The sequence below is a fragment of the Fistularia commersonii genome, chromosome 36, assembly GCF_037954325.1.
Source record: "Fistularia commersonii isolate RoL2024-O1a breed Wild chromosome 36, RoL_Fcom_v1.0, whole genome shotgun sequence".
Classification (NCBI taxonomy): domain Eukaryota; kingdom Metazoa; phylum Chordata; class Actinopteri; order Syngnathiformes; family Fistulariidae; genus Fistularia; species Fistularia commersonii.
This window is the reverse complement of record NC_141319.1, coordinates 7,024,654-7,041,079: the sequence shown is the minus strand read 5'-3', so window position 1 is coordinate 7,041,079 and position 16,426 is coordinate 7,024,654. Positions and strand designations below refer to the sequence as shown.

At 48.9% G+C, this 16,426-nt stretch overlaps 1 protein-coding gene across 1 annotated transcript in view; it reads left to right on the top strand.

Moving 5' to 3' along the window:
* lrfn2b (leucine rich repeat and fibronectin type III domain containing 2b) overlaps positions 1 to 16,426 on the top strand; it is a 103,620-nt gene that overhangs the window by 40,457 nt on the left and 46,737 nt on the right. The window contains exon 3 of the mRNA XM_086143451.1: positions 15,054 to 15,180. The gene's annotated coding sequence lies outside the window, so the exon portion shown is untranslated. The remainder of the gene's footprint in view (positions 1 to 15,053; positions 15,181 to 16,426) is intronic.

Sequence of the window (16,426 nt, the reverse complement as noted above, 5' to 3'; positions counted from 1 at the left end):
GGGCATGTTGGACACGTCCGGTGAGAAGCAATGGCCCCCCGCCTGCCCGTGGATGATTAAACAGTGATGAGGTCGTGTCCCTGCCCGACCCCCCCCCCCCCCCCCCCCACGCCTTCCACTTCCTCTTCCTGTTAATGGCCGCCGCCGAGGCGCGCTGGCTTAATGGTCCAGAAATTAAGGGTTGTGTTATAACGAAGGAATGGAGGAACCTGTGCTTCTTCTGGTCGGACGGCTCAGGTTGGGTAGAACATCGTTTGGTTGGGGTTCATTGGTGGACGCTGGTAGGTCTGGTACATTGGTTTGCTTCTGCTGGTTTCATTGGAGATCTTTGGTGGTTGGGAGAAGTCTGTCGGATCATCTGGTTCTCAGTTTGGAGGTTGTTTTGGGGTGACTGAGGAACAAGAAGTGTTTTGGTTCACCTCCTTCTGGGTTTGTTGAGGGTTGCTGGACCTCCTCTGAGCTCAGCGGGAGTCCTTGAGAAGCAGGAGAGGTCCAGTAGTTCACCTGATTCAGGGTCTGTAGAGGTTTGGTCCAAGTTGTCGACCCCTCAGGGGAACTTTCAGGGTACAGGTGGGTCTGCGGGGAGTCTTACATGGATGGAAGAGGTTGTCAGAAGCAATGTTGGCATCTTTGAATCATCCACCTTCAGATATCGATGTCTCAAGGTACCTTAGACATTGCTGGCCTTGAGGTCCCTTCACCTCCTACATGTGGACGTCTTCACGTTCCTTGCTGCTCTTGCTCGCCGCTCTGTCTACTGGAGTTGTATGTCTCTGAAAGCCTAGATTCGGTATGTTTTCGTGAAACCCCGGAAGGGTTTTGGAATTTTGACTCACCCTTGTCTTCTTTGAGCTTGAGTTCCTGCGGATACCTTGATATCTCAAGGTATCTTGAGATACCTTGCTGGCCCTGAGGTCCCTTGACCTCCTGGATGTGGAGGTCTTCACGTTCCTCTTCACTCTTGCTGGCAGACGCCGTGTTTTCGCGCCGGCCTCTGTCTACTGGACTCGTATGTCTCTGAAAGCCAAGATTCGGTATGTTTTCATGAAACGCGGCGTTCGAGTGCTGGTTTGGGTTCCAAAGTCTTCGTCATGTTCTCCTTCCTATGGAGATGTTCTTCACCCAACCAGGGAGGGTTCTCATGAAGCTTTAAATTCTTTTGAGAGCCAAACGGCAAAGGCTGCTCAATGTCTGTTGGTTCCCTTAGATACTGGTGTCCTACCTTCTGCCGGGCGGTACAAACACACATTAGCTAATGGATAAAGTAGTCATAGTTGTTTCCCGCCGGGTTTTCTGCGCTCCACACGATCATCCCTCCGCCAGGACTTTATCCTGCCAGAGTTCCAGCATCCAGAGTCACTCAGAGCAGCTGCTCCGTCCCTAATCCCCAGGGAGTGGCGGGGAGGGGGCACAAAAAGGGATTATTAATCCACGTCCGCCACGTCTCGTTCAGGCGGAACGCCGAGTCTTTACGGGTCCGACCGGATCCCACCGGATCTGGACGTCGAGCTTCTAAAACCTGGAGGAGAAGCAGGAGGAGCTTCCAGAGCAGGAATCAATAGAGGAGATTAGAAGAGGAATAAATACTTCGGCATCGATTGGGAGAATAAAAATGAATTTTGCGGCGGGAGATGTTTGCAAGGCGGGATTAGAACCTGCACTGAGGTGGATTCCGAGGCCCCCTTGTGGCCGGAGGGGGAACAGCAGGTCGCAGCCCGGAACCAGAAAACTTCTGACTTCTGGTCTGGTTCCATCAGGTTCTTCAAAAAAAAAAACAAACAAAGATGGCCGACCCAATTCCCGCTAATCCTAGCGCGCTGCGGGTCGCCCAGGTGGGGAGATTAGCCCGCACGGGCGTAATCTGCTCCCCCCTGCAGAGCACGAGCCTCTGATCCAATCAATAATCAATAATCGCTGAATTTAAATAAAACAAAAAAAATTTTTAAAAAAGTGCTGATTTTTTTTTTTTTTTTTTAATTCTTTTTTTTTTTTTTTGTAGGGGTGATTTATTTTTTTATTTTATTTTTTTTATTTTATTACAGATTTTTATCGCTTGATTTAAATCTTTTAAAGGTCTCCCCGGCTATCAAAATCTTATCGTCCTATCTGATCGATATTTATAGGTGCCACATAAAAATAATAATAAAATCTTATCTTTAAAGGCTAAAGTCGCCGGTGTGTGCGGCAGCTGCGTTGCTATGCTAACAGGTCATCTGTGATCGCGCTGGTCTTCGGTCGTTGGATGCTAATTCTGCAGGCGTCCTTCTGTTGACGTCCTCGCAGGAGAACATCTAGCGTATCTGCGTCTTGGGTTTTGGGACGGCGGTTAGCTTTAGCGTCCGTTTACAACCAGCAGCAGCCGTGAGCTTTTTTAAGTTGCTTAGCTTAGCTCGGCTAAATGCTTCAACAAGGCAAAGGATCTTCTCTTGTTGCCCCTTGGAAATCTGTGTAGCTTAGCATCAGCCCCTTTGCTTTCCTTGGACCGGAAATTGCGACCGAAAGCAGCACAATAAGGTTTTATTAGCACATAAACCGTAGTGAGCCAATGCTAATGCTAGCAAAAATGCTAGCAAAAAAGCCAGTTAAAAAACAGCTGGTAAGAGAGTGGCGGCGCCCCCTGGGTTCAAATAGCTGTTATAAATTGCGATTTTTTAAAGAAATGATTCTTTTTGCTTATTAAAAACACATTCTAGTATGAGAAAAACAAAAAAAGAATATTTATACCTATTTATTGCCCTGATATTTATTCATTTTTATTTATTATTTTTCTTTTTTATTATTTTATTTATTTAGGTTTTTATTATGTTTACGTCTGCCTTCGTGATTTACATATTAAGTTATTTATTTTTAGTTCGTTTTTTTTTTATTTTTTTTTATTTTATTTCTGATGTTTATCATTGAATTTGGTTATTTCAATATACGTGTTTAAGATTATTTTGTTTTGATTATATTTATGTCTGCAATAATTTGTGTATATATTTTTATTTATTAATCCTAGCGGATTCATTTTTATTTGATTTTTGATTTTCATCTATACATTAAAAGTATCTTCTTGAATGACCATATTAATAATTCAACACATATAAATACATTTTTTTTATCTGTTTTAAAATCTGATTTGATTTCTATTTCATTACACTTCCAATGCATTTATTTCTACATTCCATTTCTCCCCTTTTAATATTTTCATCTCATTTGTGACGGACAGATAGCTCCGCCCCTTTTCTCCCACTTCCTGTTTCCAGGAATCAACCCGCCTCCTCGTCGCTCCTGAGCGGGAACGAGGATGAGTGGATCTAAATCTATTACATAAGACTTTCCTCCTCCTCCTCTGACGTTTATTGCCTTGTTTTCCTCCAATAAGAACATATTTCTATCGACGACACCGATCGATTATATCGTCGGACTCCAAAGACACCGATGCCGCCGCTTTAATGGCGGCTATTTATCCTTATTCCCCGTCTGACAGGTGCGCCCGCCGAGTTAGCTTGTCGTACGCGGCGTGCACGTTGCAGCGTGAACGTGGAGGTGGTTGAAGGTCCAGATGGCGTCCATGCATTTCCCCCGGGATTAAACCTTCTCATTGTCCGACTCTCTCCGATGCATCTATAAAATATTCAAATCCCGTAATCCTCTTAGCCCCTCCCCTTTTAACTCCCCGCCACCTTGACCTTTGACCCCCGCCCAGGGGACGGGCACGGCAGGTGGAAAGCGTGACCTTTTCTGGAAAAGCGATCTCCTTCAAATCGTCCGTTTGTTTTTTTTTTTCATCCCGGAATCGAAATCGCCCGCTCGCACGCCTGTCGCCATGGTTACAGATGTTGCGCGGACGTGGAGTTCGCACGGATCACGCCTTTGACAGCTGACGCCCGAACGTATCACGGGACGGTTTAGAGGGTAAACAAACATGGCCGACATGTAACTCACTGGAAGCTGCCGCTAGCGCAGCTCGCTAGTCTGTCCTCCATTGTTGTAGTCCAGTTTGAAGCCAAACTGGACTACGCTTGGCCACTTGGGATGTGCTTGATGTCGGGTCCTCACACGGTGACCGGTATCCGTCAGCTACTAGCCACACCCACTGTACCAACTAGCTACACTCACTTTACCTACTAGCCACGCCAGCTGTCCAACTAGCCCAGTCTGGGGTCGACTCTACCCTACCCTTAATTTTTGGTAGTCATGCCCCAACTAGCCATGCCTATTGCCCCCAAGTTTACCTGCCCGTACCCCCAAACAGCCACTGTGCCCAACTTCCTGTGGCCAGTGTCCTCCGCTAGACACATGCCCTTTCCCCATCAGCTCACTCCCAAAATTTCCAACTAGCTACGTCCGCTGTCCCAGACGAGCCACAACAATGTTGCCCACCGAGCCACATCCACTGCACCCTCCTTGCTGTGCCCACAGTCCCCAGTCAGCCACGCCCCCTTTCCCCAACTATTTCCAAATGCCTTGTTCTACTGTCCCCAACTAGCCATGCTATCTTCCCTCAACTACCTACACTACCTACACAAGCCACAACGACTGTCCCCAACTATCCACACCTACCATGCTAAACTAGCACATGCTCTGTACCAGCTAGCCCGGTCTGGGGCCGACTCATAGTTCTTGATCGGTATGCCCCCAAATAGCCACGCCTACTTTCCCCAATAAGCCACATCTGTGCCCAACTTCCTGTGCCCACTGTCCCCAGTTAGCCACAACCACTTACTCAACAATTTCCAAATACCTACGCCCACTGTCCCCAGCTAGCCACGGTGTCTTTCCTCAACGATCTACACTTGCTGACCCCAACAAGCTACGACTACTGTGCTACAAGCTACTGTGCTAAACGAGCACACCCACTGTACCCAGCTAGCCGCACTCACTCTCCCCAGCTAGCTATGCCATCTTTCCCCAATTAAACTACAGCTGCTTTTCCCAGCGAGCCACGCCCACGGTTTGCAGTTGGTCCACTGGTTTAACAAATTAGTTCCGACAATATTGCGAAAAATCGCAAAATAATCGGAGACAATCAAGACCTTATGAATAATTTTACTGATCACGTTGACAAGAAAACAAGTTCAAGTTCCTTCCCCCACAAGGCCGGGGCCGCTCGCTAGTAATTTGGCGCCGCAGCTTCGAGGCTCTTGAGGTGCTTCCTGGGTCTCGGGGCGGACCTTTAGCTGCATCGACGTCTCCACGGCGATGGCGGTAGCCTGGCGTTCGTCTCCTTAAACGCCTGTGACATTCTGGGGTGGCGGCAACTAGTTATATAACCCCCTCCTGCCGCAGGATCACATCCCAGGAGCCCCCGCCTCTGGATCCTGCAGGGCTCAGAACGCCGCAGGATGTTATTTCATCGCGTTAATCCACATTAATAACGGGGGGCTAATCAGCGCCGCATCGGCTGTTTCCGCGGCGCGGCGGGTTAGAAAGGATGACCTCGGTGCAAACTATCAACCCCCGCCGTAATTGTTTGTAATTCCACCGATCCCATGGAGGCGGGGTTTAAACACCTGTCAATCACTGCTAGCTGTGAACCACAGCAGCTAGCTGTGCCTCAGCTAGCTGCTGTGAATGAACGAATGACTGCGGGGGCGGGGCCAATCCGGGGCCGCCGCTCAAGCGAGAGGCGGGGTTTGACCCGGACCTCTCCGCCCCCAATCACCCGTCAATCACGGCCTCACCTGTCAATCATGTTGTCGCATACGGACACAAACAATTCACTCCGTCATTCACGTCATGTAGCAAGACCCGTTCACTCGTTCACATATCGTAAGGAGATACCACTATACACTCTTTCATTCATTTGTCATATAGAGCAGGAGTGTCAAACGTACGGCCCGTGGGCCGATACCGGCCCGCGAGGGGGTCCAATCCGGCCCATGGATAAAATCTACAATTAAAAAAATCACTAGTTTTTCAAATGAAAATGCAGTTCCTGTATTGTCTGCTAGGCTCGGACCATTACTTGTATGCTCGGTGTGGATGCAGCAAGTTTCGGTGCCACCACGAGATTCACCGTGGTCCCTTCATCCAAAATTTTTATAAAAATCATGAACTACTTTTTAAAAATGAAAATGTCTGCTAGGGTTGCACTGTTTAAGTCAGTGTTAGCAACACGTCACAACAAAGTGTGACTCAGAACTGGCAGCAATGCAGCTTACGGGTCTGTAAATAGCATTTTTACTTTTTGTTAGTAATGTACCCTCTTTTCCGTTGGCCCCGACACCCTAAACAGCAAGATTGTCGTGGTTAGAAAAGAGAAAAATGAACATCGGGTTGTTGGGTTTTCCAAGAAAAATGCATCACTTCTTATTTGTTTGTTGAGGTTAATAAGAAACCTGTTTGGTTCGGTGTCACTATGAGACTCGTCACGCCGAAAAATACAACAAAGTACAACAAACGGAGAGCTGAGGCTCAGTGTTGTTGAAATTGCACTCTTTATGTATTTTTTAAAGGGACGCGTCTGTAGACATGCAACCATTCACCCTTTCATTCACGCGTCCAAGAGACGAGCGATCGCTCACTCATTCACACGTCATACCGGGACATGCGACCTCTTTCAAACTGGACCCGCCTGATTAGCGGAGGTAGCCAGGATGTGCGGCGCTAAGTACGACATGCTAAATACTAAACGCTAGATGGCACGTGTTGCTTGCCGGAGGACGCCGTCGTAGCTTTCCTTTCACGGTCGGGGAATCGTCCTCGGGACGGCGGGGGGGCGTCAGCCATTCATTTCCGCGCTCACACCGGTAATCATTCATTAGCCCGGAGGTCTGATCTCCGACCCCACGCCGCCGCCGCCGCCGTGTCTCGTCTGTCGCCCCCTCCGGCTCCGCCCTGCCGAGTCATTTCCTGTTGTTGTTTTCTTTTCCACTCCCCCTTCTTCCCCCCCGGCAGCCGCCATGTTTTATTCATTTCCTGCCGTGTTGATTAAGTTAATGAAAGGGAGACGCGGGATTTGAACTCATCATGTTTTATGGATCAAAAGCACAATGAGGTCCGCCGCTTCCCTCGCCCTCGTGTTTTCATCCCAATTAGCCGAGCGGCCGGCGCCGCCGACGGACGGACGCCGTCCCCCCACCACCGCCGTTAACACCCCTCCGGCGGCTGATCAATACCAGCTGTGAAGGAGATGCTCGTGGGAGGATTCCTCCTCCTCTTCCTCCCTTCGCGGTGATATTGTCAGCCGCGTGGTGAAACGTAGTCATTATCGCCGCCATCATCGCGCGGCGTTCAATCCACCTCCTCCGTCTTTCGGACGCGTTCGCCGGCGAACAATCGCCGCGGCGGCCTCGGATTACATCAAAGTGGCCGCGTTGTTTTAAGCGCACGAGCTTCAAACAAATTAATTAGACGATGTTGTCAGCTTATTAACATCTTCTTCTTCTTCTTCTGCTTCAAAAATAGCTCGCTGTCTTTTTATAGCCCGCAGCTTTTCGGGGGCACTATCTCACGCCGCAGCCGAGAACCTTCATCTCTTCTCGCTCCGTGATTAGAAGTTCTCCGGTTGAGATGTGAAGATGTGTTGCCGGGGGCGACGCGGTGGAGGAGTGGTTAGCGCCTTAGCTTCACAGCATGGATGTCCCGGGTTCAATGCCGAACTGTGTGGAGTCTCCGTGGGGTTCTCCGGGTTCCTCACGCCATCCGAAAATGAAATTGTTGTCGCTAGCTTGCAAATTAGTCGCCGATGTTGCTCGCGTGGCTGATGTTGCTAGCACACGAGTTTTCTGTCAGAACCTTCACCTGCCAAATGTCAAAGCATCATTCCATAGGAGGGCTAATTTCATAGCTAATATTGGAGCTAGCCATCCAGCGTTAGCATCCACTTTTTTGCCGTGCTGTTGCCTGTCCGGGCTCCGCTTTGAGGTTTAATACAGCCATTGCCCTCTGGGAGCATTAGCTTAGCTCGAACGCAAATGCTGGCATCTAGGGCTAACAGCTTAGCTGCTGTTTCGTAGCGTGGGTTGCATTCGGCACTGCATTAGCTGTGCTTCACCAGACGCATTTGGTGTTTATTTTTCAGTCCCATGACGCTATGCTAGCACTCAGAGCACATGCGACACAAATGATTGACAGGTCGCTGAACAGGAAACCGGCGCCGTATAGCAAATCCGCGCGGCCGCCGTTAGCGCTGCTGATTTTGCAGCGCCGCGGGGGTTCGGGAATGAGCAATGGCGACGTGGTTTTATTTTGAAAATCCCGAGGGGAGCAGGAAGCAGCTCCGGCGAGCTCAGGTTCGCCTGTGACTGCTGTTTTGAAGGAGCTCAGCTCTGGTGGGACTGCTTCGTCAGCTGGAAGCGTCCGACAGCTGACAACACACACACACACACACACACACACACACACACACACACGTTGACCATCAAAACACACGCATGCACAATACTTATTTAGGTCACACGGCTATTAAAAAAGGCGTGAAATAAATGCTATGTCACCACTGTTGGACTTGTGTGATCACGTGGCGTTCAGGCGCTCACGCTAGCTCTTTTGAATCCACACGCCGCGCACGCCACCATCTCTGGTGGCGTGCACGGCCTCGGCGGCCATCTTGGCTCCGCCATGTCTGATCGCGAGTGTAAAACACCGCTGAGCGGCCATCTGTCACTGAGCACAATTAGCTACTAGCGCTATTATTTGAGCATGTGTGAGAGCCCAGGTGTAGTGTGTGTGTGTGTGTGTGTGTGTGTGTGTGTGTGTGTGTGTCAAGGCCAGTCAGGCAGTGAATATATAGAAGGAAAGGGAATATTAATCAAGGTTGAAAGCGGATGGGAGAAGGAAAGGGAAAGAAGGGGCAAATTAGCTCCTGAGCATAGCTCATCGGAGGATCCCACGCCGGCGCCGCCCGCGTTCCTGCGACAGAAGCTCCGCCCCCTTGAGTCTAATGGGCCCGCGTGGAAGATTTATTCCGGATTGTCGGGCATTAAGTGGGTTTAAATGAAAGCCGGGTGTCCCGCCGGCTGATTAATCGCACTGAGTTGGTTCTAATGCGCCGATGAGGACGGACCCGGAGCGTCGCCGGGCTTTAAGTAGCTCGCGGCGCCCGATCGGCAGGGCGTTACTGACAACACAACGGCTGCCAGAGTATCTCCTCGTCCTCCTCCTCGCTGCTTCCTGGCCGCCTCCGTGTCCGGGAACAGCCCGTGTATGCGGTGGGGTTCCACAAGGCGCCGTATCGGATCCCATGCTATTCCCCGCTAAGCTAGTGACATGGAGGTCTGGATGAATTCCATCCGTGTGGAGCATCCATGGGGTTCCTCCTGCAGGCTGGAGGTTCATTGGAGAACCTAAGTGGTTGTAGGACCATGAATTTTACGTTCCAATCATTATAATCCATGTAAACAAAGGCCTGTGTTCTGACGCTCTTATAAGCATTATGTAAAAATGTGTTGTTGTTATTAGCTAAACAGTATCTTTTAAAAAACATCATAAAATCTTGATTTAATTAGCCTTCATTTCCAAACCGTCCACGTTGGCAATCGCATCTGTTTGCTTTATAACTTCGTATCAACCGAGATAAACGCTTTGATCCGGAAACAACGGCTAAAACACGTCAACGCGGCGCGGTTAGCTTAACCGAGATGAGTCGAGTTTCCGAGACGCGGATGTTCGGTGAATATTGACGAGCGTAAACCAATATGTGATTAGTTTATCAGCGAGTCGACGGGAACGAAAACATAAAAAAAACAAAAGAAAAAAAATACAAAACAAATGAATTAGAGTATTATGCTAATTCATGGCGCTCCAGTGATTTAACAGCAGTCGCTGCGTTCTGCTGTTAGCGGGGTGGCGGCGTGCGGGGGAGCTCTGGATAATTGTCTGCTAATTACAATAAAATATGGAGCAAACAGAAGAGCGGCGGCGCTGGAGAACGTCCCCGCGCTGTTAATTTATTACCGGAGAACCGGCGTGGATTCACCTCCTCCTCCGTCAAAGCTATCAAGATGCGAAGCTCCCAACCGGATCGGCGGTTCTTCTTAACTTCTCCGTTCGGTTCTCCGGCGGGCGCTTCGCTCCCTTTTTTTTTTTTTTTCCCTGTCTTTTCCCGTCACGAGCGCTCCGGATGCGCACGGCTGCTCCTTCCATCGAGCTTCTCATTACGAGCCTAACGAATCCTGACCGAGCACGATTGGGACAAATTGACGACAGGCCTCGGCGACCGTTAGCGGCAGTTAGCGGCGGTTAGCGGCTCCGCCTCACAGCGACAACGTCCCAGGTTGGATTCTCACAGGGACGCCTTTCAGCATGGAGGCTCCATGTCTACATGGGGTTCTTCAGGGTTCCTCAGGGTTCCTCCCACTGTCCAAACACACCCAGGAGGTTCATTGGAGACCCTGCTTTGTCCAAATGTGAGAATTTTTGTGTATTGAATGACAGGGTGAATGCTGGCAGGTCTCTATATGACGTGAATGAGAGGGTGAATGGATATATAACATGTGAATGGTTGTTTATTTCTCTATAAATGACATAAATGGGAGGGTGAATTGTTGTCTCTACATGACGCGTGAATGAAAGGGTGAAGGCTTGTACGTCCTCACATGACGTGTGAATGAGAGGGTGGATGGTGGTTTGAATGAAAGGGTGAATATTTTTGTCTCCACGTGACGTTTGAATGAGTGTGAACTGTTGTGTCTCCATGTGACGTGAATGAGAGGGTGAATGAAGATATAACATGTGAATGAGAGGGTGAATGGATATATAACATGTGAATGAGCAGCTGAATGAAGATATAACATGTGAATGAGAGGGTGAATGGATATATGACATGTGAATGGTTGTTTATTTCTCTATAAATGACATTAATGAGGGGGTGAATTGTTGTCTCGACATGACGCGTGAATGAGAGGGTGAATGAAGATATAACATGTGAATGAGAGGCTGAATGGTCGCTTGTCTCTATACGTGGCCCTGTGATTGGTCCAGGCTGAACCCTACAGCGAGTGGCGAGTTCGGCCATCTTGACCTCTGACCTTGATGACACCGTGAACGACGTGACATGTGATTGACAGGTCAAACCCCAACTTCCTGTTCTTTGGTCGTCGTGACTACAAGCGTAGAGGAGGGGGGTTCTCGCTGAGGTGAAATCCCGACTCCCCGCGATCCGAGCCGCCGGCGCGCTCGTAATAGAGACGCCGTCTCGGCGGCGAAGGCCAGCGGGCGCCGTCGGGGGGGCTAATGGAGTCCTGGGGGGGGAAGGGGGGGGGAACCTCCGAACCAGGCAGGTATGGATTAAACTTCACGAAGCAAGGAAAAGGTCGCGCCGCTGAAAGTCGGACTGTAATAGGTGTCGCTTTAGGGACTCCAAGGTGCAGCAGGAATATCAAGCGCTGAGCGGCGAGGGGGGGGGGGGGGGTATCAATCATGTTCCTGCAGGCTCTTGCGTCTCCCTTGCGTCTTCCAGTTGCATCATCTCAAAGGGCCTTTGCGTGGAAAAAAAAAAAAAAAAAAAGTCTTTTAGGAGAAGCGAGGTTCTCGCGGCGCCCGAAGGTCGGAGCCTTTGATCGGAACCCGCCGACCAAGACGCCGCTTTTTTTTTTTTTCGTCTTTTTTTTTTTTTTTTTCCTGAAAAGGAGTCGTCTCGCGGCGGAGAACGTTACCCGGGACAATCGGCGCCTCTTTGAAACCGTGGCGAGAAAATTGGTCCAGTTAATGCACCTGTCAATCACCGGGTCAGCTGTCAATCACAGACCCACAAATAGAAACATCATCTTCACCATCTCATTCACCGGGTGGAGGAGATAGAACCCAGAAGGTCAGGTGGAGAACATGGAGCGAGACTTTCTCAGATGCACCTCCTGACACTTAGCCGTTACGAGATCCAAGAGGAGATAAGGGGAGCGAGCGTTCTAGAAGAAATGGTGTCCACGCGCTAAGCATACAAGTGGGAGCAACTTGGGGTTCTTGCCCAAGGTGCCTTCTGAGAGCAGACAGGAAGTTGCACGAGGCACAGTAGCAGCGCGACCTAAGCTAGCACTCGGGCGAGAACATGGCTAATTAGAGGCTGAGCTCTAAGCACCTCGGGTTTCCTGGAACGGGAGGCGGAGCTTGGCCGTGCGTCACGTGACCGCTCGGGAGAAAGTCGCCGGGGAGCTGCTTTCACTCCGGATAAATATTTCAGTGACGGCGGACCACCACCGCATCTCTTTGTTCCTGGAAAATCTTCTTTTCCAGGGTTCTCTGACCCCAAAATGTCAGCCTCCCGCCGCCTCCCGCCGCTGACATGTGGGGAACCGGTGGCGCAGAACCCGGGGGAGGGGCGCCGTTCTCCTGACAGGAACACTGCCTGCAGAGGAGAAGCATCCCGATGTGCCGGAAATTTGCCGGCTACCGTGCATACGTGGATGAAGATACGTTTGAGGTTCTGCAGGAAAGGAGGCCTGAGATTTTTGTAGCCTCCACTTGATAGTGTGGACTGTGTGGGGCAACATGGAGAGAACGAAGTCGACCATTTACGAAAGCTACTTTCTCACCGAAGAAACTTTTTGTTTCTCCGAGAAGCTTTAGCTTTGGGGCAGCAGAGGAACAGGGGTCCGTGGACCTCCTGGAACCATCTTAGCTCCTACTCCTCTTCTTGTGGGTCCACTCGGAGGTGATTTGTGGAACTCCTAAGCCACGCCCGCCACCAGATTGTTCTTGTCGTGCGCCGCTAGGACCGCAAAATCGACAGAAGCAGCAAGAAATGGGGGCGGCGTAGAGGTCCGAGGTCTTCTGGCCTCGGAGGAGTCCCAGGGCTCGCAGAGGAACGTCTACATTTTGGACCAGAATAAGTCTGGAGTTAAGTAAGGGAGCCAAAGGTGGACATCACACTGATCCCTTGCTAAGGTTCCCCTGGAGGAGGCTACTTCCTGGAGCCAAATTTGAGCCGGACACTTCCTAAAACTCTGAAGAACCCTCTGCCACCAGAGGAGAGTGCAGACCTCTGGCCAATCTTTGCACCGATCGATACACAGTCATTTTGGTCACAGTAGAAATAGTTCTGGAAATAGAACCAGGCAGTACGGAGGTGAATGTAGTAAGTGTACAAGTATGCACTCTCAAGGGCAGGAATGCGGCGCCGCGCTGCTGCGCAAGATTCGAGCCGACCAGAAGAACCCCGGAGTACTGATTCCGATCTCCATCCCGTCCGACGCCACAGGAGGACTACGGGAGGAAACAGGAAGTGACAGGAAGTCACCTGATCCTGGGGCGCAGAGGGGAAGAGCCCTTGTTTCGGCTCATCTTAGCGCCCGAGGCGTTCCGAGGCGGCGGCTCCGATTGGACAAGACGTGGAACAGAGAACCGTCTCTTTCATCTCCTTTTTTTTTTTTCCTCGTTTAATCGACGCATAAAAAGCTTTTGATCCTCCGTCTGGAGAACCCGGAGCCGCGGAACGGCGCCGGTAGAACGCCGCATCATTGGCCAAATTAAGGTCATTAAACCTGTCGCCGCGGCCAAGGTTTTTTTTTTTTCCCCTATCGGAACGGATTACCTTCCCAGGGGAACCTCCACCTCCACCTCCACACACACACACACACAGTGAATACACTCAACACCGCCGTTATCAGATCCGCACACTTCATTACAGCAGGATACGTGACGCCGTCCGGGAGGAGGGTCGGCTCGGACGGCGCCGCTGCATTTACGGGACTTACACGCCTTGACCTTTTCCATAGCGGAGGTCGCGGCGGCTTCGGTTGCGCTTGACGGAGGGGATTTCCCGTCGCTCTGGAGAATAAATGAGAAACCAGAGTTTTATGAGGCCTTAAATCCCCGCGCCGCCCGTCTTGTGTTGGAAGGGTGGGTGCCGAGATGCTCGGCGCCGGCGTTTTAATCGCATCCGAAAACTTTGCGGTCGATTCGGAAGGAGAGAGTGGTGTTTTTACCGAGGTTTTTGAACGCAGCATTTGTCAATCACAGGTGTTCAAGTTATTCCTGCAGCATTTTACAAGGGAGTGTGTGTGTGTGTGTGTGTGTGTGTGTGTGTGTGTGTGTGTGTGTGTGTTGGGGGGGCAAACAATAACAGCAGCCATGTTTGGTTTGGGACTGAAGGGATGTGGCGCCAACTAATTACTGGAATGACATTGACATCGACAGACCATGATACAAGATTTATGCTTTTTTTTTTTTAATGACCTTTTTTTTTATTTATTATTATGTTATATCAATATTTTAGATTTTTTTTTCTATTTTTTTAACGTATTTATTTTATTTTATTTTATTTCCTGTCCGCTTTCTCCGTCTTCCTGACGCAGCCTGAAAAGCAGCTCCATTGAAAATGATCCGCCAGTGTGAATGAGTCTTATTTGATTGACAGCTGACCCTGTGATTGACAGCTGACCCTGTGATTGACAGGTGACCCTGTGATTGACAGGTGACCCTTTGATTGACAGGTGACCCTGTGATTGACAGGTGACCCTGTGATTGACAGGTGAAACTCCGCCTCCGGCCTGGATTGGCGCCGAGAAACCTATGTTTTGACTTTTATTCCTCCATCGTGAAACGTTATTTCGTTAATTCCTTAGAAGTCCCGCTGATTTAGTTTTGTGCGCTTTTTCGACAAAGTGCGTCGAATGAAAACGGCCTGAGTTTCGTGAAACGGCCGAACACGGCGGCCATCTTGGCAGGATTGGACGTTATTGGCGCGTCGGGGGCGAAGTCGAAGCCGCGAAACAGGAAGAACAAGACGTGGCGGGAGGTCCGGCGGCGCCCCCGGTGGCCAAAGTCGGTATTGCAAGACGTTTCGGTCCATCGCTCGTTCGAACCCGTTTGTTTTTTTTCCGCGCAAAGTATTTGTGACGGCGGCAGACAAACAACGTTAGACGCAGGTTTTCCTCTTACGCTGACGCGGTATTTGTACGTTCTGTTTCCTGGAGGGATTATTTCAAAACCCCCAAAGCAGGAAGTGTGAACGGCGGTGTTTGTTGCGGCGTGGAAAATCTGACGTGACACAAGTGACACCCTGCGCCGAGCGGAGCGCGGGGGGTCCGACGCCGCCGCCGCCGCCGCCGCCGCCGCCGCCTGTCCGCCTGATGGATGTTTATTTGCGTGCGGCGGCGCTGACGGCGCTCTGTCATCCTGTCTTTCCCCAGGTCTCGTCTGGCCGGCGAGTTCCCGATTCCCCCCCGACCCGACGGCGGCCGGCGTGACGGCGACGACGCGAAGGCTGTGATTGGCAGGCGCGGCCTGTGAGTGAACCTATGGCAGAGCACAGCGCAGGTAGGACACGCTAACGCTACCTCCAGGAGCTAGTTTCATTGGACTGAAATATCTTTTGTTCATTTTATATAAATATGATTAAACTAAATAAATCTCTCTATATTTATATTTTTATTCATTTTCTCTATTTAGATTAATGTTTATTTTCTCTTTATTTACATTTATATTCATATTTATTTGACACGTAACTGTTACGCTGCTGTGACAAAAGAATTTCCCCCAATTCTATTATCCTAAAATAAGAAATGAATTAAGTTATTTTTTTATATGATTCAGAATCTGAAAAGTAATTCATTCTTTAAAATGTTTAAAATCAATACAGTGAAATAAATACATTTATCGAAAACAATGAATGAATTACATTTTAGCAGGAAACTAGCTAACGACTATCGGCTGACTATTGTCAACAAACTTTTATTTTTCTTCAGCTTCTGAAAAATAATTCATTCATTTTATATAAAGAATATATATAGATATGTATATGTATATATATGATAAATACAGTGAATGAAATGAATAAATATATTTAAAATAAATGAATTACATTTTAGCAGGAAAATAGCTAATCACGAGCGAACCATTTATTGTCAACAATTTTTTTTTTCCTGATTCTCAAAAAGCTCAATAGAAAATATAATAGAGTGAGTAAATAAAATAAATAGATTGATAAATTGAATAAAACAAATAAATATATTGCAAATTAAAAAATCAATTGATCTTTTTCAAGTCAATTTCATTTTTTTCACAACTATCCAGGAAAACGACCTAATTTCTTGTGTTCCTCTTGTTTTATTTTCAAAAGTACTTTTTTTAAAATCTCCTGTCCACGTTCATGTCATCTAGTTTCCTTGTGTTTTGCTATTTATTTATATTTCTGCGGTTTTAAAGTCGCTGTTCATCCTCTTCCGTCGCACTGGATTTGAAAAGCAGGGGATGTGACTTGTTTATACTTCCTGCGTTTCATCGAACAGGAAGTAGTGTTGCTCGGATAAACTATAAATATATAAACTATAATGCATTTCTGGCTTCGACCATTAGTGTGTGTGTGTGTGTGTGTGTGTGTGTGTGTGTGTGTGTGTGTCAAACACACAACTTTCCCTGTCAATCACAATGACTCGTAGCTCCTCCCACTTCCTAATTGGAGTCATGCTAGCGAGAGCTGACATCGGAATGCTAACACTAGCTTAGCCTCTGATATTTTCCCGGTCGGTTCCTTCAAAGCTGTCTGTGCTTTTTTTTTTCTTTT